Genomic DNA, 23734 nt, shown 5'->3' on the forward strand with positions numbered 1-23734 from the left:
GGTATGACATTTAGCCATCGCATTTCTTTAACTTCATATGATCTGGGAGATCCCCTCAGCTTTGTCTTTTAATGACATTGATATTTTTGAAGAACAGTCCCCTATTTTAAAAAATAGAATGCTTTCATTTTTTGTCTATGTGTCTTCACGATTAGACTGAAGTTACATTTTGTGGCCACTGATGAAATATTACACAGAAAAAGCTGTAGTCTTCTTGGGGCACTGTGTCCATCTGCCTCTGGCTGATGTTGTTCACTTTGGTCACCCTGTCAGAGTGTTGTCTGGTGTCTCCATTGGATAGGTATTATTTTTCTTACCTGCAAGCTAATAGCGATCTGTAGGACACACTTCAGGTCCATGCAAACGCCCTGCTTTTCCTCAAAACTCTCCTCTTGATTTAGCTCCCATGAGTGTTTTTTTGCCTGAACCAGTCTTTATACTATGTTGGGTGCAAAATGATGATTTTCCACCTCTGTTATTGTCTCCACATTTACCAGGTAACAATCAATAATCTACTAGAGGCAGGTGAGCTCCTTAGATTAGTTCTCTACCTTCCTTCAGTGTGATTATTGATTCATTTGAACTATATTCTATCTAGTTCATTTACTTCTATTTGCTTTACTGTTAGGAACTCCCTTCTCATTCTTACCGATTTAATTTTACTTTTCGATTAACAACCTTTCAGAGAGCCAAAATTTATAAAACTCAGAGAAGTGTCACTTCTTTTCGTAGTCCGTCTCATTTCCCCCCATACGTTATAAGTAATCAACTTCATTTTTTTGCTGATTTACCCTTTCCGTGTGTGGGTGTTTTTTTTTTTTTTATGTAAAGATAAGATATATGTGTGTGTGTTTTCTCATTTTCCCTTCATTCTTACTCCAAAAGTAGCGTGCATACATACATGCTATTTTGCATTTGTATTTTTTACTTGAAGTATCTCTTAGAAATCACTACATATAAAAAAACAAAAAAAACAAACAAAAAAAAAAAGAAATCACTACATATAAATTCATTTTGAAAGCAACTGCAAAGTGCTGCATTGAGTGTTTGTTATATGGGTGATTGAACCAACTCCTATGTGTAGACATTTAGGTAATTTCCAATATTTTTGTAATTGCAATTGCTGTAGTGAATAATCTTTAAGTTTTTAAATATTTTATTTATTTATTTATTTATTTATTTATTTATTTATTTATTTACTTATTTAAAGGAAAGTGAGAGTGAGAGAACAGAAGCAGGGAGAGCAGCAGAGAGAGGGACAGAGGGAGAGGCAGAAGCATGCCACTTGATGCCAAGATCCTGGGGGTCATGATCTCAGCAGAAAGCAGATGCTTAACTGACCGAGCCTCTCAAGTGCTCCATAGTGAATACCTTGCATATATATATTTTTTCTTTCTTCTTCTTCTTCTTCATATGGCTAGAATATGTCTTTTTGGTAAACCCCTACAATATTAAATGAATAAGTAGTTTTGTTAGATGCTGCCAAATATCGTTCTAGATGGATTTTGCCACTTTGCATTCCCACCAGCAATGTTTGAGAATGTCAGTTTCTCAACATCATCATCAGAAAAGTGTGTTATCAAGCTTTGATTTTTTTTTCTTTTGTGAACCTGATAGGGAATAGTATTTATCTGTAATTTGGTTTGAGTTTCTCTTGGAAACTCAAGAGAAGGTAATAACTTTTCATATGTTTAAAGGTAATTTTTATATCTCTTGTGACTTGTCTGTTCATGTTGCTGGATTTGTTCTACAGGATTCTTCAATTTTTATAATTCTTCGAATAACAGGGAAATTAACTTCTCTGTGGTATTTTTGCAAATATCTTTCCCAGTTCATCATTTGTTTTTCAAATGTTGCTTATGATATTTGCATTTGTGTTATTTTTTTGTCTGTTTTTCTGTTTTGTTTTGGTCTTGGTTTTTGTTTTTTTGCTATATAATTGTTTGATTTCTCTAGTACAACTTAACATTCCTTTTTATTGCATCTGGACTTTTATTCATAATCAGAAATTCCTTTTATTCAGGTTAGAGAAGAATTTATGCACTTTCTTGTTTAATGCCTGTATGTGTGTGCTGTGTATTTGGAGTTCTCTAGTCGATTTGGGGTTTATTCTTGTCTATAATGAAAGAAATTAGATCTTATTTTATTTTTCCCCAGATGGTCATCCAATTCTTCCAATATATTTATTAAAAACAAAACAAAACAACCCTGGCCTCAGTGATTAGAGAGCAACCTATTTATCATGCACTGGATTTCTGTGTATAGTAGGATTATTTCTGGATTTTCTATTCTATATTGTTGGTTATCTAGTCATACCCCAATATCATACTGTATCAAATACAGATACTTTGTACTATGTTTTATTATCGCATAGGCCTCCTTCTTCCTTTCAGTTTTTCTAGTTAGTCTTCTATATTTATTGTTTCACATGAACTTAAATACAAACTTATCTAGCTCTGTAAAAAACAAAAGGCCTTTGGTATTTTTATTAGATCAAATTTATAAGTTAACTAACAGAGAACTGGCATCTTAATATTGAGACATCCAATCCTAGAACAAGGAATGTCTTTCATATCTTCTAGAATATTTTGCTTTCAATAGTATTTTATGGTTTTCTCTATGTAGGATTAGAATGTTTCTCATTAAGTTTACTTCTAAGCATTTTTTTGTCATTGTTATTATGGATAATACATGGGGCTTTCCTATCCATTAAAAAGATAACATTTTAAGGTCCTGGTCTTTTATTTCAGTTTCTTCATCACTCACTACTGGAAGCCATGCCTTGCATAGCTAAAATCATACACTTTAGCTCCAAATTACATAAATGTTTGTTTTCTTGTGGCTTTCATGTCTGTAAAATCTTCTCATTCATCTGCATTTTTTATTCTTTAATTTGCATTTTTAATGTTCTGAAATAGACAATTTCTCAGGAAGTATATTAAACAACTTAAAATTTAAGTGATTATTTCAATAGCATAATAAACCTGCTTTCTGTAGAGCCTTGTATTACTTGTTTCTGAATTTTAGCAAACTGTCCCTGGCACTCCCTGCCAAATTGTGAATCACAGCCAAAATAAAATACTCAGATAAGTTAATATGGGCAAAGAATATTTTTATTTTCCCTAAGAGCAGGACCAAGTTACTGTTTATCAGTTATGTACAAAGTGTTCTGCAGAAACCCTTGTTTCCTGGCATGATATTTCTTATTTATTCCAGTGATTTATATAGCTCAGTACCCTGCACACATTGCCTGTTTTTAAAAATCTGTCTCTTCTATAATTTTATTTGGATATGTTTAACTGTAAAAAGATGTTTATATTTCTATTTCTCCATTTATTTGCTGACTTATCACAAATAGCTGAAAACTGTCAAATACAGGAGACTGAGGTAGAAAGGGCAGACTCATTCTCCAGACTTGGATCAATCATGAGCTCCTATGATAATCACTTTGGTGAACTCAAAGGAATTATTTCACCTCTTTGATTCTGTGTCTGACTTGGTAAAATAAAGGGATTGGCTTGAAAAAGACAAAGTTCTGATTGTAAAATGATATGCTCCTAATTAGGATGATACAGTGAGCATGTTTATGACTGATTAAATTCTCCCTTTTGCTATTATGACAAAAATCACATACAGATACAGCTGTTAATAAATTTATCAAATCATTCTAATAAAAATGGGTGAATTGGCCATGTTTCATGATCTATTAAGATTTATAGGGCAAAAAAAAAAAAAAAAAGATTTATAGGGCAGATTTAACAAATGATTTACCTTAGTGTACAATAGTGGATGACCATCTCTACTGGCCCCTCTTCCTTATACATACACACTCACATGAGTAAGCTTACTTTCTTTGACCAACAAAACAAGGTCAAACAAAACCTATTTCAGTTGACATGTGGAAAATCTAGTTTTCTCAGATAAAGTATTAATTCCGATGCTATATAATATACTATTCAGTTAAGAAAATCTACCCTCTATTATTAAGCAGGTCTGTTTAAAAGAATGATGTTGTTTTAAAGAATGGAATAGCAAATGGCTCTTTATTGATATATTAACTTCTTCTGAAGTGTGTAATATATTTGGAAGAATTAATATATTCTGAATTCTTCTGAATATATTAATTCTTCTGAATAAACTTCTGAACTTCTTCACACTTTTCTGAAAGGAGATTCCTTTCAATGATTAGCATCATTCATAATTAATCACAATTGTGAGCCTCAAGGTGTGAGAGACACTGGTGGTAGCATTCAAGCAAGTGGTAGCATTCAAGCAAACGTTATCATACAAGTCAGGTCATGTTTGCACAGGCTAAACTAAAAGAATAATCAGCCTTTCCCAAAACACAGTACCCTGTCACAGGAAAGAATCATCTCTGATCACTATCTGATCTTATTTCAGAGCACCAGACATTGCAGATTACCGGAGAGATAGTTTATTTTTTTCCCATAAGTCTTATTGCCAGAATTTAAAACCCAAATTGGATTATTAAAACATCACAGCAAAATCCTGTTGCTGTACATTTTGAAAGGAAAAACAACAAATAGAAAAAGTAACTACATGGAGGGCTCTTACTTCTCCTTCTCTACATTAAATATTGATTTGTCTAGGTTCCCACATAGAAATAGAAAATAATGTTAGGGTTGTAGGTGTACTATATCCCTAAGAATTAGCTACATGAATTTAAGAAAGTTTTTAACTTTTTGCTAACTTGGACTGTGAGAAACACATTCATTGGTGTCTAAGCGTAAGGCAGGTTGTATCACTAACATGAAAAGCAGCACTTTGCCACTGGCATTTAGAATTTTGACCCAAGTTATGTGCCCATAACACTGTCTCATCCTGGGAAGAATGACCACAGGCCACCAAGTGTTTAAATCTACAGTGCACAGACAGGCTATCTGCACTTATCTGGTGATACAGCATAACACCAACAAAATATGCAAACCCCGAATGAATGGATTGGTCTTTATCTGGACATTTGGTGGTGTTTATTATAGCCCACTGTGGCATAAGAGGATTCCAAAAAATTCTGTCTGAACTTTAAGCTTTCCTAGGTTCAGCTAAGGATGGTGCGGGATTTCCATTTGGGTTCCATTTTAATGACATTTTTGTGTCTCAAAAGTACGAAAACAGGAAACTTTTCTGGGAAGGAACGTATTTGACTGGGAGAATTTGTCTTTTTGCTGTCACAATCTTCAGCTACCATTCAGCTAAATGTTGTTTGGAATAATATGGCCTTAATGCCCCTATCTCCTGCTGAATTGCTCAGACGGGGAGGAGATTAGAGTGGAGAGAGGTGCCGGTATTATCTGTGCGAGTGCTCCAGGGGTCACACTACACTAACAAGGCCGCCCCAGTCAGGGTGACACAACCCAGCTGCTGACTCGCAGGGCCCCCGACGTCAGAAGGTTCCACTTAAAGCAGGGCTGTGTCTCCAGAGATCGCGTATCCTAACTCGGTTTTTTTCCACCTCTAAAAAAGTGACTAGCTCATCATTTTTGTCCTCAATTTTTAGGAAGGATCGACATGTGAAACCACTTACCTGTTTAACCCTCTGAACTTAAAGAAAACATGAAATGCTACTTAAAATACCTAAAGCCAGGTTCTGCTTTCCCCAGCTTCTAGTAGTAGTACCCTAATGAGCCATTTAACAAGAAGGTAAATATCAGATATATATTTCTGACGTCCACACATTCTCAGCCAGGAGATTTGATGTGACTGTATTTTACAAATGACTCCTTTTTTATTTAGCATGTAAAGTCACTGTGCACAAGGAGCACTGCCTTTGTATTTAATCTTCGAGAACTGTCTCGGTACTTTTTTCAAAAAATTTTTTTTTTTTCTGTTAAGAAACATACTTCCTTTTCTTTTATCAGGGAGTCTTTATTCCTGGTAACCACTTTTCTTTCTTTTTTTAAGATGGGAGGTACATTCTCAGCCTTGTTTGGCACAGGGCTTCTTCTGGAAGCCTAGCCCACTGCCAGAGTAGCTCTCCTTGGTTTTCTTCCTTGTTTGGGGAGGGGGTGTCAGTCTTGAGGTCACCGGAACTCAGAAACTGGATGCTAATTTAGCCAGTAGAGGGAGATAGCGCTATCTCACAGCTTCACGTGGCACAACTGAAGGACATACTCATTTTTTTTGTATAATATTGATTCTTAATACTTTATGAATATTAAATTTTTGCTCATTATTTTTCCTGTAAAAGTAAAGAAGTAAAAGAAACCATCTCTGCCCTTTGAGGAGAACACTAAGTCAGGAGAAGTTGACTGGTTTTCAAACTAGCTTTGGAAGAGTGAATCATTTTTGAAAGACAGATAATTTTTATAATTATGTTCTTTGGAATACCACAATTTTAAAAAATGGTTGAAACAGGCTGATATCTATACAAGGCCGAAAGTGTGTGTGTGGTGGGGAGCATTCCTTCCCCACTCAGCTCAAAGGAGACACCAGATTTGAGTACTTGTTGTATGTTTGGTATTTAAATGGTCTTGCCACATTAATATATGACATCAATTTCTCCTCATCAGCGAATGCACTTGCAATGGGGAGAAAAGGCAATGAAAGCGTTTTTGGTGCCCTATTTTTTTCATTTATCAGCATTTGTAATTATAGTTAAGTGCTTCCAAAATAAGGTCTCAATCTATGAAAGGTCTTGCATTTATACGATGCTTTTAACTTTCCAAAGTGTTTTTATATGTACCATCTCATTTTAAAGTAGATTTGACACAGCTCCCATCTATTAAGGAAGTGACCCTTTAAACCCAAGAACACTCTGGAATTTTTTTAGCCATACTTATCTCAGCTACCATTATAAAACTTAATGAAAGTAATGGTCATACTAAAACTTCCATAATCAATATAAAATTTATCTGAGATTTCCAAAAAGCCATTACAGTATTTTTTAACGTGCAGAAAGCTTTTACATTTTGATTTCAATGAATGTGAAGTTATCTGTTGTTTGTGTTAAGGGTAATACTGTCAAGAATTTTATTATGACCACCACCGTGGAGAATTCTGTAGCAATAACATGTTTTGTGAGTGTGTCCAGGCTTGTCCATAAAACAATAGGAGGTTTGAAATGTAGTTTTCAAGAGATATTTTTTAGAATATGATAAACCTTAATCCCTGAAAACTTGTATGTGTCCTTTTGGAAATCTGTGCTCCCTTCATGGCATCTTAAGAAAAGAGGATAGTCAAACACTGTTTTCAATGGTCTCAATTGCAGTAGCTAGGAAACTGGTAAGTCTAATCTGGTTCTGGTCCATCTTTTAGAGTCACAAGGGCATTTAGGGAAAGGCCAGCAGGGATATGAAACCCATCGAAGTTGTTCATTCAATTCCGAACAACCATTCAAATGTGTGTGAATGAGCAAGCACACATTAAGTAGCAAAGCTTGAGAAATGAGGGTCTAGTCCATCAACATCAATTCCTGCAGCTGAGCTAAAATTTCCTGGGGAAATATTTTTTCCCCAACCTCGAGCCAACTTGGCGATAAAAAACATTATTATCATCTCCTGCAACTAAATTAGCAGGAATCTGGGTTGTTTCCTTGATCCTTCCACACGCTGTCATTTAATTCATGATTGGATCCTTTTCCCAAGACTGTCACTCTTATAAATTACATACAGAAAAACTTATTTGTGAGGCTTTGTGTGGTTAATGTGCAGACAAACTCGTGTTCTTTTTTTATTTTTTTTTCTAATTTGGGAGAGAAAACAAGCAATTTGAATTGGTTGGAAATTAGTTTAGTTTGGAGTTAGTGGCCTTTGCCACACATCGCGTCTTTATCATAGTGTAAGAGAGGAAAGGATTTTAACAGCTTTTGCTTTTTACATTTTACATCTGTTTGGACATTCTTTATTGGTTGAACTTAAGAAAATAACAGATTTTGAAAGAAAAGTGGAGTATTTCGTGTAAGTAATCATCTCAAAAATATACTTTTTTAATATTTATACTTTTTATTCACTGTGCTTTCATGTCAAAATTGACATATTTGGAAGTTATCAAATTATGCTTATTTTATTATTATTTTAACTGTTAAAGCCAGCTATAATCATATCCTGCATGTCTCCATAAGTACCTACCTCATAGGGCTTTTATAAGGATTTAATACAACACATAAAAACAATCAAGTCACATACAGAAGTTCTCAATTACTATTACTATGATAATTTTATTAAACATATTCAAGTCATCTTTGGGGTTCACTACAACCTGAGACATAAACACAAAATAGAAAAAGACTGATCTATACAAATTACCCAGATATACTGTTGGAAATTACCAAATTCTTTGGTATTTTTTTACTTTAACAAAGGTTATAAACTTAAAGATAATTATATGCAAATAGTTTTGGGATATTACATTGCCTTTTTCATATATTTAAGTTTCTAAATCCCTATAAACCTAAAGTAAGTATTTATGTTTTACTGGGCTGAGAAAACTGGGGCAAATAGGGAGGAAATTAGTTGTTTAATTTCACGAATAGGTTAGTCTCAGAACAGCAATAAACATAAAATCTCCCAATTTCAGGTCTCTGCTTCCTTCCATAGCTCATTCAATATTCAATTCCTAGTCTTTGGGCTTCGCAACATTAATTACTATTATGAGATTGATTTCTTACATCCTGTTAAGTATTTACAAGGTGGTATTTTAAATGGGAAGGCAGGTGCCTGAGGTTATACATTTATTTTTCCCTATAGTTTACTCAAAAACACTTATTGAGCATTTACTATAATCTAGGCGCTATACAAGGTACAGACAATAAAACAGACAGAAGCATCTACTGTCCTGGAGCTTACCTTCTGGATGTGGGGAGGAGAAGGAGGAGCCAAGAGAATAAACAGCACTAGGTAAAATGCATAATACGTTAGAAGGTGCTAAAGATGAAAATAAAACAGGAAGAGAAGCTAAGGCATTCAGGTGGTAGAAAAGATGCAGTTTTAAACAGGGTGGCCAGGCAAGGTGTTGCCAAGATGGGGTCATCGGAAGCAAGATAAAGGTGGGGGGGTGAGTCTTGGGGAGAGCTGGAGGAAGAAAGTACTAGACTGAAGGGGCACAAATGCCCCGAAGTGGAACTATGCAGGCTGTGTTTGGAGCCAGGTGGTCCACTGCATGAGTAAGAGCTGAGCTCAAGAAATAGCAGAACCAACCCATGTGCTTACTCAGACTGAGGTGGGAAGTTTTGGGGAGGTTAAGAGCAGAAAAATGCCCTGGTCCAATGTGAATTTTAACACCATCATTGACTGAGATGTGGGTAGATTTACAGAGATCAGAGCAGAAACAGTAACAATAGTTGCAGGTGATGGATGGTGGGCCTTCCAGCAGTGCAGTGGTGGTTAGCAGTGGAGATGATAAGTAACTGGAGACCAAATATAATTTGCAAATATAAGCTGGGGCAGAGAATACTGGCTGTCCTCCTGCATCTGTTCTCTCTTTCCGGGGCATAAGGCTGAATACCTACTTTCTTGAACTTTTATCCAACAAAGAACTAACTTCTGAGGTCTTAAGCCTCTATTTTGTGGTCTTCTTATTAGGGCAGCTCTCAGCCTCTGTCCTAATAGGAGTTCATAGGATTTGCTGATGGATCACATGTAAATGTGGGAGAATGAAAGGAATCCAGAATAACTACAAAGATTTAGACCTGAGCTCAGGTAGGAAGAAATTACCATTTACTGAGATGCAGCTAACTTGGGAAGGAAGGACAGTTTTGGCAAGATCAAAAACATAATTTGGGGCATGGTGCATTGAAGATGTCTGTTAAGCATACCTTTAAAAAATAATGTTTCATTAGCCTAACTAATGCTTTTTAGAAACTAAATTGAGTGCAGAAAGTATTGTGCAAAACTAAGAAGATTTTTTTCCAAGGGGTTCACAGCTTAATAGAAGTCATTTAATGGGCAGAGTGTCAGATAAAAATTACTCCCCACATTAGGAATTTCTAGAGAGAAACTCATTCAAGTTCTAATGGTAGTGATTTTATTACTTAACCCACTTCATATGAATCATTCTGTTAGAATTCCTTTATGATTGTAGTGAGCGTAAAATACAAGTATTTGTCAAATGTATACAAATAGCATATTGCCTCTCTCTTTTTATGTACAAGCTGATTTTAACTGACCAGATGATCTTACTTTTGTATAACTTATTATAAAGGGGTGTTTTTTAAAAATAAAAATTTTGAATAGTTTCAGTCTAATCCAAAGAGATGATGTTGCTGTTTGTCGTGTTTCTCATCTTTGTCTTCTCTACGACTGACCACACCCAATTAATAATAAAGTGAAGGCTGGATGTCAAGAGGCAACACAGGGACACTAAGGAAAATGTTTCTAGCCACTTTAGAATCACCTCCTTTTATGTCTATTAATCCTGTTTCAGGTATATTCTTTGTCTTTTCTCACTGAACAGAATTCTCTCGAAGTCCAAGACCACCACCCAGGCCGACTTCCTCGTACTTTAAACCTTGTTTTGAGGTTAGATATAGAAATGCTCAGTAAATACTTGTTGGTTGAATGATTATTAAATCTGCAAATACCTTTCCTAAATTGGCCATTATTTTCTGGGAAAATTTCTCATGATGGTTATGAATAAATAAATAGATAAATAACATATTTTTCCTATATATACAATATTTAGGTTAAGACCTAAAATAATGACTCAAATAAAATTAGATGAGCCTAAGACTGTTGTTTATTTCATTGTTAATGTCATTACTCCAGGGATGGCTATCAGAAGCTGAAAGCTAACTCGGTGCACCATTTCAACTATTTTAACGTTCCAACTTTCTACTGACATCTTCCTTCACTGGGGAATTTTTAGAGAATGTGCTACTCATTCCATCTTGGGTGTTTTTTTCTTGTGCCTTGACCCAGAGGTATTTTTCACTGTGTTATGGGCTAGCTGGAAACAAAATTGTTTTGGATCAGAAATCTGCATGGTCTGGAAGCATGGCATGATTAAACTCGAGTCCTTTTAGCCAGGAAGATTTTAATAGCTTTAGTATAATGGCTCTCAACAGAAAGAACACAATGCCAGAATTTCACTCTGTTCTTCCCTTCCCCCATTCATCTGCTTCATGGAACTTTTGTTGTCGATGTTGTTGTTTTTATCCCAAGAAGGAAAGAAATTTATTATTTCCCACAGGGAGCTTTTGGTTAAAGTTTCTCTTATCTCATTCCAAATCCAGCTGGTTGAACTCAGTGGTGCTGTCACAAACATTTCATTATCCTTATATACCTATCTGTCTAATGACTTTAAAATGTGAAATATTGCCATTTTCCATGAACTGGCATTGGACTTTAGCCCAATGTATGCATTACAAAAAAATTTTTATATTTGCACTTTCCTGGGAACTTTCTTTGTTTCCTTGTGTTATTAATACTTATGCAAGTTTCTTCTGTTTAGCAGAAATATTATATTCTGAGCAATTAAAAAAATAAAATTAACTTTGCATTTAACAAATATTGTTATGGAAAAAAATAAACTTCATGCTTGTGAAGAGTAATTTGGTAATGTTTTCCAAAATTTTCTATCGATAAGTCACTCACTACTCACTACCACAGAAAAATACAAGACTATGGTGATGTGACAAAATGTATAAATGTGTATATATTTATGATCTTAGTATACATATGTAGGCTTGTATATGAATGTGTGTGTATATAAGTATAATAACAAATTTTCACAATGACCTTAAATCATAGTCTATTCAAAATAACATGGTGAACAAATCATTAAGAATTCCTTTAAAAAATGGAAGCATATGTCAACAAATTTTGTATGAAATCATAAGAGGTTATCTAAGTAAATGAAGAGATTGGAGATGGATAGGACTACATAGGAGATGTTTTGAATTTTGCAAATGGAAGTCAGTTTGAAAGAGTTAGTTCCTTGTGAATGAGCTCCAAACAGAAAATAATTAGGAGGGCTAAAGATAGACTTACATAAAATTCCATAATTTTCCTATACCTGGATAGTGGGGATTAATGTTTTTAAATACGAATGTGCTTCAAGATTATTAGAGAAATTTTTAAAAATACGTTTCTAGTATCTACCCCTGCCCACCCCCCACCACCCCAAAAAATTCTCATTCCGTGAGTCAAAGAAAGTGCTAGTGTAGATCTAGGTGCTTCTCACTTATGGGCTGGCTTGGGAATCATTGAACTGAGGATATTAACCAGAACTTGTATTTTTTTTTATCAGCACTTTTTCTTCTTTTTTCACATTTCACAATGTGTCTTATATAGTTTACCTCCCTACTGCTTGTATGTTCACTGAGGATAGAGCTGGATATTTCTAACCATAGTATCCCCTATAGTACCTAGCACAATTTTTAGTAAACAGTGGACATTTAAAAAATAAGTTGAATTGAATTCAACTTATTTGAATACCATCATTCATTTTGGTGCATCTTGATATTTCCTGCTCACTTATCACTTGACCCCCAATCCCTGAATTCAGACCACTATTCAGTTGTTTTTCCAAGGCAAGTTGAGTATAAAGTGAATTGTTTGCCAAACCACTACTTAGAGAATTGCTACAGAAGAAACAACAAAGCCTTGTTTGAAGATGTTTTAATATCATCATGATCGATTTGTTTCTTTTTCTGAATAAAAATAATTAGGTTGGGCAAATCTGGATATACTTAGGGAAATGGAGTACTTGAAAATGAGGTCTTGGAAAGTGCAGGATGTGTGGTCACTAAGCTCCAAGTGCATGCAGGTGAGTTCATCTTCCATCATACACATACATGCAGAGTCCGAAGGATTTTTTTTTAATATAATGAATATAACCTCCCTTAAAGCAACAATGAAAAATCTGCTTCTGTTTTTTTTTTTTTTTTTTTTTTTAAACTTTTTTTTTTTTTAACTTTTATTTATTTATGATAGTCACAGAGAGAGAGAGAGAGGCAGAGACATAGGCAGAGGGAGAAGCAGGCTCCATGCACTGGGAGCCTGACGTGGGATTCGATCCCGGGTCTCCAGGATCGCGCCCTGGGCCAAAGGCAAGCGCCAAACCACTGCGCCACCCAGGGATCCCCTGCTTCTGTTTTATAACAGATTCTGTAAACAAAAGTGTTTTGACAAATTTGTTTTATCTGTATAATGCTCATCTAAAAGTAGTAAAGTAATATTAGAATACCAAAATTATGACAAAATATTTTCATTTTGGAGACAACTAAAGTATAATTTTAGGAGTTATTTTTTACTCTCTTACTTATAAAAAGTAGGAAAATTACATGGAAAAATATTTCATCTTTAACATGTAAATTACATTACCCTTAAGGGGTCTTCATAGTAAATAAAACCAAATTTTATTAACATCCTTGGGGAAAATGTAAAATGTAATGGAGGTACAGCTCTAAATTAGTTTGCATAATTGTGCACTTTTGGTAAAATAAAAAAATATTTTTAGAAACATTAAGAATGCCAAATCAAAAGTATTTTCAAGACATAAACACCTGAAATTATACTATCATATCACCATGGTCTGTCTGAATCTCACAAAACATTGAGGTAGACTAATCATGTGAATGACTCCAGTAAACATTGTCGTATATTTTTTTCAATTTAAAACTTACTATAAAACTTATGGGGGAGGGGAAGAACGTGGTAATTTTAAACATGCTCACCTCAGCTCAAGTCTGGTTTAGGAAATGTAGCATTTCTTTGATTTTTAATTGTTCTTGTATTACTTGTGAGTGTGACCACATGACTATAGTTTATGCTATTATGTTGTCAGGCTTCTGATAATGGGAAGGAATGTTTGTTTAGACTGTGTAGCTCTTCACTTTAATTCACTCTGGCTCCAGTGTGACATGTTAAAACTGCTATCAATGGAAAATCCAAATTTCCCAGAAAGACTTAAAACAACAGCAACCCCTGTGAACCAAAATTATCTCCTATTGAGGCTAATTACCTTAGTACACTTAGGAAAGTACTGCTGTAGGAAATCTGTTGCCTTGGAGTCTCTCCTCTTCTGTAAAGTGCTTTTAGTTGATACAAAGTCGTATATTTGCTGATTACTCTATTGCATCTTTTACTACTGGTGTAGGTGTGAGGAGAAACAAAAGACTGAAGTGACATATTATGCCATTAACAAACATATTACATAATATATGCCAATTTCTCATGCTTTTAAAACCTGTGCTTAGAGAATTGAGCCCACTAGGATGTTAGTTTTAAGTAAAAAAGAATTGGGAAGTTGAAAATATTAGGGAAAAAGTAGAATTACTAACTTAAAAAATTTGCTAATCCTGAAAACTTATGTATAGCAAATAACTTACATAAGGTTTGATAAATAAACAAGTTGTGTTTCCTTATGTTTTCCTGTCGTTTTGAGCATACTATTACCATTACCTCAAAAAAAGGCCACTTCTATAGGCATATTATTTCATGTATAAAATGATAGTTATTCTATCTGTCGCTTACAAAAACAACCACAAAATGAAATATTTAGACTCCAAATTAAAAAGGTACTTCTTGATAATTCTGTAAAAGTATATTGTTTACTTGAAATTGAGTGCAATTGAAATCAACATTAAGTGGATATTTAAACCAATTATTTCTGGATTCCAGACAGAAATATTTTTTACTCTTCACTTACCATTATACTTACTTCCAATAATGGTTGTAAGTGGGCAAACAGAATCTGCCCAATATGTCCATTCATACCCCAGATATGTCACCTACAGCCATAATATAGGGGTTTTGTTTGTTAGGTTTGACTTGTTAATTTTGCTATATACTCTAGGATTACAATTATTAAATAAATAAATTTTCTGTAATTACAAATGGGATTGTAAACACATGGACAAACATGAGAACTGAACTTGAGTGGCCATACATGGGTATAACATGGTCATATACACAGCCCATATATACATATAGTAATTTTTTAGATTATCATTGAAGCATAAAAACAAAATTACATTTTCTTTCAGACAACTCAATGATGCTACTTTGAGGAAAAACATCTAATATAGGTGCTTAATGAATGGTGACTATCAAAGTCTTTGGTTTACAATACTCCACTTGATACATGAATTTTGTTATTACTTATATTCTAATAATATATATCGACTTATAATTTGTTTTTGGCATTAGGTTTATATGATCACAATAAAAAAACTTATTAAAATAAGTAGCTCTTGAGGCACCTGGGTGCTCAGTGATTGAGCATCTGCCTTTGGCTCAAGGCATGATCCGGGGGTCCTGGGATTGAGTCCCACCCACATTGGGTTCCGCACAGAGAGCCCACTTCTCCCTCTGCCTGTGTCTCTGCCTCTATCTGTGTCTTTTATGAATAAATAAATAAAATCTTAAAAAAGGAAATTCCTTCTAAAAAACAAAATAAGTAGCCATTATGGTAAAAGGAAGCAAAGTTATAACAGTGTTTTTCAAAGATTTAGAACAATAAACTAGAATGTTTTAAATTACTTAATGAAGATAGTATATCCATAGCAGACACTATGGGTAGAAATATAAAATACTAGTAACCAAACACACAATCAGAATGTGGAAAGTAGAGTCAGCTTGTGGAACTCCTAAATTGTCTTTCATACCTCTCCCACATTTTTTCCTTGAAAATGAAAAAGTAGAAGCTATGGAAATTCTTTTGCAAAGCCTACCTTTGTCTAAGTGTAGGCTGTGTCCAATGTGATTTTAGCCTCGTTCTTCTACTTTGTGTTCTACAACCAGTCACTGGTGTTTGGGAAGCTGGTCTCGTTCTCCCATATGGGATTTCTTTCAGGATAATATTTGCAAAATTCCTCCCCTAAAGCCTTTATGAGAGAGGTATGGGTAGTAAGACTGGTTTTCATCTGCTCATGTCTTGACTTTGCAGAATGAATATGTTCAAGAGTCATATACATGTGTGTCTTATTTCTTTAAAATACTTGAATGAAGGATCAACTTCATAAAGAATAACTCCCTACATTTATTGGTGCATGAAAATTACATCCTTGGGATGCCTGGTTGGCATCTGCCTTTGGCTCAGGGTGTGATCCTGGAGTCCTGGGATCGAGTCCCATGTGGGTCTTCCTGCATGGAGCCTGCTTCTCCCTCTGTCTATGTCTCTGCCTCTCTCTCCATGTGTGTCTTTCATAAATAAATAAAATATTTTTTTAATTTTTTTTAAATTTTATTTATTTATGATAGGCACACAGTGAGAGAGAGAGAAGCAGAGACTTAGGCAGAGGGAGAAGCAGGCTCCATGCACCGGGAGCCCGACGTGGGATTCGATCCCAGGTCTCCAGGATCGCGCCCCGGGCCAAAGGCAGGCGCCAAACCGCTGCGCCACCCAGGGATCCCAATAAAATATTTTTTAAAAAAGAAAATGACCTCCAAACTTAGCAATTTAAAACAATAAACATTTATCATATTATACAGTTTCTATGAGGTCAGAATTCCAAGGACAGATCAACTAGGTGTCTGGCTAATATCCTGTTTTAGGTTTCTCATGAGGCTGCAGCTAAGGTGTCAGCTAGGGGTGCAGTATCTGAAGGCTTGACTGGGGCTGAGGCATCTGTTTCCAAGGTAGCTTACACTTACTGGCAAGTATTAGTTGTTGGTAGAGACCACAGTTCTTCTTCCTGTGGGCTTCTCCATAGAGCTATTTAAGTATCCTTGCTGTATGGCTGGTTTCCAGAATGATAAAATCCAATAGAGAGGGAAGTGGATGCTTCAATGTCCATTATGTCAAGTTAGAAGTTACCCTGTCATTTCCATAATACTTTATTGGTTACACAACTCAGCTCTACTTAAAGTAAAAGAGACTGAACAACTATCCATTACCAGAAGCTAAGAATCATTGGGGAGCATCATGGAGGTTGGTTAGCACACTTCCCTGTGTGACAAAGGCTTTCTTCCATGGAGACTCCAAAATCTAGACTTAAGGCAAAAGTATTAAGAAACCTGGATTGGCCTTTTATTTAAGTCACATTCTCCAATCTGCTATTCTAGTAAGTTGGCTAGTATTTTGATACTGAAACTTGTATCTGTTTCTTAAGTAGTTCCTTTCAGAAGGGTGGGCATATGAGTTCAATTTCACAATTAGCTTCCAATCACCCTTACCATGTATCTTTTTTCTTTTTAAGATTTTATTATTTATTCACAAGAGACACACACACACAGAGGCAGAGACACAGGTAGAGTGAGAAGTAGGCTTCCTATGAGGAGCCTGATGTGGGACTTGATCCCAGGATCCCGGGATCACCACCTGAGCCAAAGGCAGATACTCAACCACTGAGCCACCCAGGTGCCCTCTTTTTTTAAAAAAAGATTTATTTATTTATTTTATAGAGAGCAAGCATGCAAGCAGGGAGAGGAACAGAGGGAGAGGGGGAGAGAGAATCCTCAAGCTGACTCTTTGCTGATCAAGCAGCCTGATGGGGGGCTCAATCCCAGGACCCTAAGATCATGACCTGAGCTAAAATCAAGAGCTGGTCACTTACCTGACTGAGCCACTCCAGTACCCATGGCTTATCTTGATTTTTGCCTCTATCCTTTCAATTTGTATTCCCACTGCCACTCATCTTACATCAGGCCTCCATTATCTCTTTGAGTGACTTTGAAAATAGCCCTTTAAGTCATTTTCCTTCCTTTGATGCTTGATGTTAGTGGTCTATTTTCTATACCAGCACTGTCCAACAGAAATTTCCATAACAATGGAAATGTTCTCTGTGTGCCTTGTCCCTATGTGTCTGAGCACTTGAAATGTGACTACTGCATTTTAGGAACTGAATTTTTAATTTTGTTTAACCTCAATTAATTTAAATTTGAATAGCCAGATGTGGCTTGTTACCACCGTATTGGAGGATGTAGTTTGTTTTTTTTCTCAAACATAGATCTGATTATGCCATATTCTTGCTTGAAATACTTCTATGATTTTCATTGCCTATGAGGTACAAGTCCAAACTCATTTGCATAGCATTTAGGGTCTTTACCAATTGCCTCCAAAGGTAGCAGTCACCTCTTACTGTAGCCATATCAGAATGCTCATAATTCTTCAAATCTTTCATGTATTTTCATGGCTCCATTTCTTTGCTTATGCTGTTATACAGCTTGGAGTATCTGTTCCCTACTTTTCTTCCTAAAAATACTACCAGCTTTTTAAAACCACCTCAACTCCTCTCAATTTTCCCTGATACTCTAAATAACACAGTCCCAGATTAAATTGTTTCCTTTTCTATGCTCTTGTGTCATATTTATACTTTTATATTATATTTTTAATATTACAATCATTGTATACTGTGTCATGTTAGAATTGTGCAAAGCTTATCTGTAAGCTACACACAGGCTTATCTATCTATCTATCTATCCATCTATCTATCTATCTATCATCTATCTACCTATCTATCAATTATCTATCTATCATCTATCTATATATTAAGGCTTACTTACAATTTGTTTTCCTCAGTGACTATCACTTGGTAGATTCTGACCAAATCAGATATTCAGTTCAAATTTTATTTATCATTTCACCATTGCTACATAGAAGAGTTCCAGGCAACAGAATCATTTTGCACATGAAATATGGTCAGCTTTTGGCTCCTAGAAATCTCCACTTGGACATGTAGCTGTGTAACACACTCAGGATTGGCTTTCTTCTCCCGACTCAGTTCCGTGGCATAGGATTGGGGGCAGGAGCAGGGGTGTCTTTATAATTGGCTTGGACATGGGAACAAAACAGCAGCATCCAGGTTTTAAAAGGCTCCACTTTTAAAAAAAAAAAAAAATAAAATAAAATAAAAGGCTCCACTTTTGAGTCATTGCTTTCATTCCTACATCACAGGAAGCATCCTCCCTAACTTTTGCTGCTTGTGGAAACAAGCTGCATGAGCATTTCAAATTCAGTATATGAGGGCTATCTTTTCCTTCTTGTTTTATTTAGTAATTAAACATGTGGTCAGAATGCAAAGTAATGATAGCAAATGTTTGGGGTAAATTTTGTTTAATATTGATTACCTGAAATATTTGTGTTGTGATAAATGGCATTTCTAAAGTTTAAATATTTTATTTTCTAAAGATGCCAGCTACTGGAATGCCTGAGTGGCTCAGTGGTTGGGCATCTGCCTTGGTCTCAGGGCATGATCCCAGGATCCGGGATCAAGTGCTGCATCGGGCTCTCTGCAAGGAGCCTGCTTCTCCCTCTGCCTGTGTCTCTGCCTCTCTCTGTGTGTCTCTCATGAGTAAATAAATAAATCTTAAAAAAAAAAAATAAAGATGCCAACTACTAAACTAGATGGGATGAGCACTGAGTGTTATACTATATTTTGGCTAATTGAATTTAAATAAAATATTTTTAAAAGGATGCCAACTATTGAAAAGGAAAAATATCAGAATTATTACATATATACATTTCCTTCAGTATACTACTTAAAGCAATTGGAGATGACAACACATGTAAAGAACCTAGAACTATCCCCACTTCTCTATGACCAGCTTGAGTTCCTAATGCCCTTGTGATCTTCCACAAAGAGACATGCCATTTTACTCACATCTTGTTTGGGCACATGGCTCCTCTGACTGATTATTCACTGACTCATGGACTTTCCTCACAGACATACACCATCATACATTATGATAGGGCACTTGGAAATATGGTTACTATTTGAAAATCTTTTAGAACAATTCTCTTTGTGGATGCCTGTGGTATTTAACTTCCTGGATAAATATGTTCAAAATAAGGCTTATGGGAGTATAGCTCAGTGTGAAACCATTCCACATGGGGTAATAGTTTCATTATGAGACCAGTTTTTCCTCCTCTGATTTTAGAAACAGCCTTTTGTCTTGCTTATCTTTTCCCCCTCACATTTTATCACAGGCAAAGAGGGTTCAACACACTGCTTGGACATTTCTTAGACAGATTACAAATTCATTTTCTATTTTTCAAGTTACCACAGGTAGTAGTGTTGCCAAACTTTCTCCTGCTACATACAAAACTAGGCTTACTTTTCCCCAACTTTGAGTTATGTTTTTCTTACTTTTTTTATACACCCTCACAATAGTCTGCTTGAAGCCCTAACATTCTCTTTGAGGACCTACAGACTTCATCAACAGTCACCTTGATGACCTTCTAACTTCCACCCACCACACAGTCCTAAAGTCAATTTTCTTCTAGGTTTCTGTTAAAACAGCCCCCTGTTGTATTTTTCAAACCATCTAAACAGCCACACGTAGGAGCTTTGTGATGTTAATGAATACCTGACTACAGAATAATTTGTTTAAATGTGCTTATTAACTCTGAAGGTTTATGTTTTCCTCCTTCTTTTCCAATGACTTAAAAAGATTAGTGTATTCATTTTATTTCTCCTCTCCTTGCCTTAATGCTGGAAAACATGTTTATATTTGATTTTTATGTTTTGAAGCATTTCTTGGAGTTAAAATTTTTAATTCTTTTTGCCTCTTTACTAATTAGTATTTGAATCATATAAAAGAAAAAGTATTGGTTTGCCTTTTCAGCACTTTCCTGCACAAATATTCCCCTATTTTTACTTTCTACAAAAATAAACAAAATAAATAATAATAAACAGGTACCTTAGGAGTTCCCCTAAATGTTTATGAATTCCCCACGAAATGTCCATTAAAATAATAGTTGATTTTTCCAAAAAGTGCTACCCCTTGTCTTGTTTCCACATTGAGAGAATAGAATTCATCTGCCCAATTATCAGGCATATGATGAAAGTATAAAATAAAGTCTTTTTACTTTACATAAGCTAATAATCTATAAGAAGTTTCTGGAAAAACTTAAACTTACTGATTTAGTAATTAATTTATGTTTCTAACACGGCAACTACTTATGAGCAAGTTTTTATTTTATTTTTTTTTTTTATTTTTTTTTATGAGCAAGTTTTTAAAATGAAAGTTTCAAAATGGTTTGATATCACCAAGTAAATTGAACAAATTCAAAATTTAAATATCTCATGCTGTATTATCAATACAGCATGCTTCTTCCTGCTTCCTGCTTCCTGCTTCTTCCTGATTCCTGCTTCTTAAATAGTATCAATAGAGAGCACACAAATTATAATCTTTTAATTAATTTTAGTGATAAAAGGAAGAAGAAAAGACACTCATGGATTTCAGTGTCATGGAATATATTTTTATTTTATGTTTATGGAATCTTATGTTAAAAGACTCTCCTTCCCTCAAGGCCTTAATAAGACAGTGAGGACTTTTCTCATTATATGTATTTCATCTGAATCCCTTATCCAGTAAGTATTTAATATTTCTATAAGAATAATAACTGGAAACAAAATATCACCTATAATATGATCTTAATTGATTGATTCTATGTTGACTTCAAATACTTTTATTTGCTTCTATCCTGATGATTATCTGTTACTTTATAACAAATGACATTCAAACTTGGGCACTTAAAGTTTTATTCTGTTTATAATTTCATGTGTAGCTCATCTCTGTTCCTTATGAGACTGGTACAGCTCAATAGGGCTGGAGAATCCACTTCCAAACTGTTCAGTTTAAGGCTAGTCAACTGGTTCTGGCTGATGGTCACAAGCTCAGTTGGGGCTATTGTCTGGGACCTTGGCTTCTCTCCATGTTGGCCAATCCTACAGTAGCCAGACTCCTAGAGCAAATGTTCCAAGAGGCCTGGGCAGAAGCTGTAAGTCCTTTATGACCTATGGTTCCAGAAGTCTCACCTGTGTTGCACTCTATTTTTTGAAGCAAGTCTCATCAAGCTTAGCCCAAAAAAGGGGGAGGGGATTTAACTCCACTTCTCAATGAGAAGTAGAGGAAGAAAATGTGCAATCATCTTTAATCTATGACAACTGCAGAAAACAAAAATGTATTAGATGAGGACTAGAAGAAAATCCTTTTACTAAATTGGAGGATAAATATTCCTTGAACATGTCTTTAATGCCTATCTTTTTATTCACTGCTTCTACTATTTACTCTTTATGTCCTAGTAATAACTGCATGTTTGCATTAAGTTCGTCTTCCTGCTTCTATTATCTTTCCCACTAATATATCTTAAATGTTATTCTTGGATAACACTTCTCACAACGCTGCATTCCTCTGTTTTTTTGTGGGTTTTTTTTGTTTTGTTTTGTTTTGCTTTTTTGTGACTTCTAAGGCTTATGGGACAGAAACCAACTACCCGGATCTAGGATATAGAAATTATCATATTATAAAATTATTTAAAGTCCTCCAAATCTGATCAGAACTTGATTTCTTTTTTATGTCTATTTCCCATTATTTCCCTAGACTTCTTTCTTATTCAAGCAAGGAGCTCTTCACATCAACTTACCAAACAGGTTCTTCTTAGTCTGGTCATCGTATCTTTACTCATTCTATTAACTGAAATGTTCTTACTCTGTCCAGGTTAAACTCCTCCTTGACCATGGAGACTTTCCCAAACGGTACAGAAATATTAATTCTCTTTTCTAAATTTTCAATACACCATCCTCTCAGCTACCTTCAATATTGAATTGTCATAAATAAACATTATTCATGGAAGCATACATTATCTATTTAACAAATTGGAAGGTCTGACAACAGGTACCACTGTATTTTTTCTTTCTTTCTTTCTTTCTTTCTTTCTTTCTTTCTTTCTTTCTTTCTTTCTTTCTTCTCCTTTCTTCTTCTTCTTCTTCTTTTTTTTCTTTTGCATTCTACATTTAAATTAGTTTTTGGTGCATGATAGAGACTTAATCAGTGTTGAATTGAATGTATAGTTTTTCTTTTCTACTTCTTTTATACCCAGCTAGAGTACCTGTATAGTATTTCTAATTTAGAAGTTTAAATACCCAGTTGTAACAGTTAAAATCAGTTTCTGTTCCATTGAAAATAAATGTTAACAATATAATAATGAAACTTAGGCACAGATACCATCTGAACAGAACAATGCAGTATGACAAAATATTTTTCTGACTACAAAGACATGTTAACAATGTTTATCTCCTACTTTAAGTGCACTCAAAGGTAACATGAACTTATATTTTCTATTTTTTTACATTATTATTAAATCAAAAAAATTTACTTTCACAATTGACTTGCACACAGAAATTTAGTTGTCTCATTAATGTGGTAGTGTTATAGAAATATTTCCATAATTCAGTGATAAAAGAATAGTCTGAATAAGCACAAAGTGTAAAAAATAAAGGGAAGACAATTTTAAGATACCTATAGATAAGTCAAAAAAGTTAGATAAGAATCTATTCATTTTGATATACCCTAAATATTTAAAAATCTGTTTCCTACAATGCAATGATTGCCTTTTCTCAGTTGCTTTGTATTTTAGTTAAAATATATAATTGTTTAATTTTATAAATTGCTTGCCAAGCAATCCTGTATAAACATATACATCAAACCATGAAACCTTTTCATAAATACAATTGTAAAGCTATGTGCATGTCCAAATACTTTAGAAAAGATTCTTTTTTCTTCCTTTCTGGAATTTGCAATGTGCCTTGTTAGCAAAACTTCAAAGTAGAAACATGATTTTGCATCTGGCACATCATAAATAACTGTGCTGGCTGCCAGATTTCCCACTGATTGAGTTTATGCTAACTCAGTAATCTGTTTTAGTTAACTAAACCACACTTTGAGTCATCATTCCTTTAAGAGACAGAAACTGTAATGGGGAAATAAATGATGTGCCACAATTAAAAAAATGATGTCACCTATTTTTACTACATTAGTATCTAAATTTCCTATGTGGTGAATTCACAGATTTCAGTTGATATGGGATTTCATTTTGACGAAGATAGTTA

At 34.7% G+C, this 23734-nt stretch overlaps 1 pseudogene; it reads right to left on the minus strand.

Annotated features, from left to right (window-relative positions):
* Nucleotides 1–23734, minus strand: part of LOC121497675 — a 124429-nt pseudogene that overhangs the window by 77899 nt on the left and 22796 nt on the right.

The sequence above is a fragment of the Vulpes lagopus genome, chromosome 8, assembly GCF_018345385.1.
Source record: "Vulpes lagopus strain Blue_001 chromosome 8, ASM1834538v1, whole genome shotgun sequence".
Lineage (NCBI taxonomy): Eukaryota > Metazoa > Chordata > Mammalia > Carnivora > Canidae > Vulpes > Vulpes lagopus.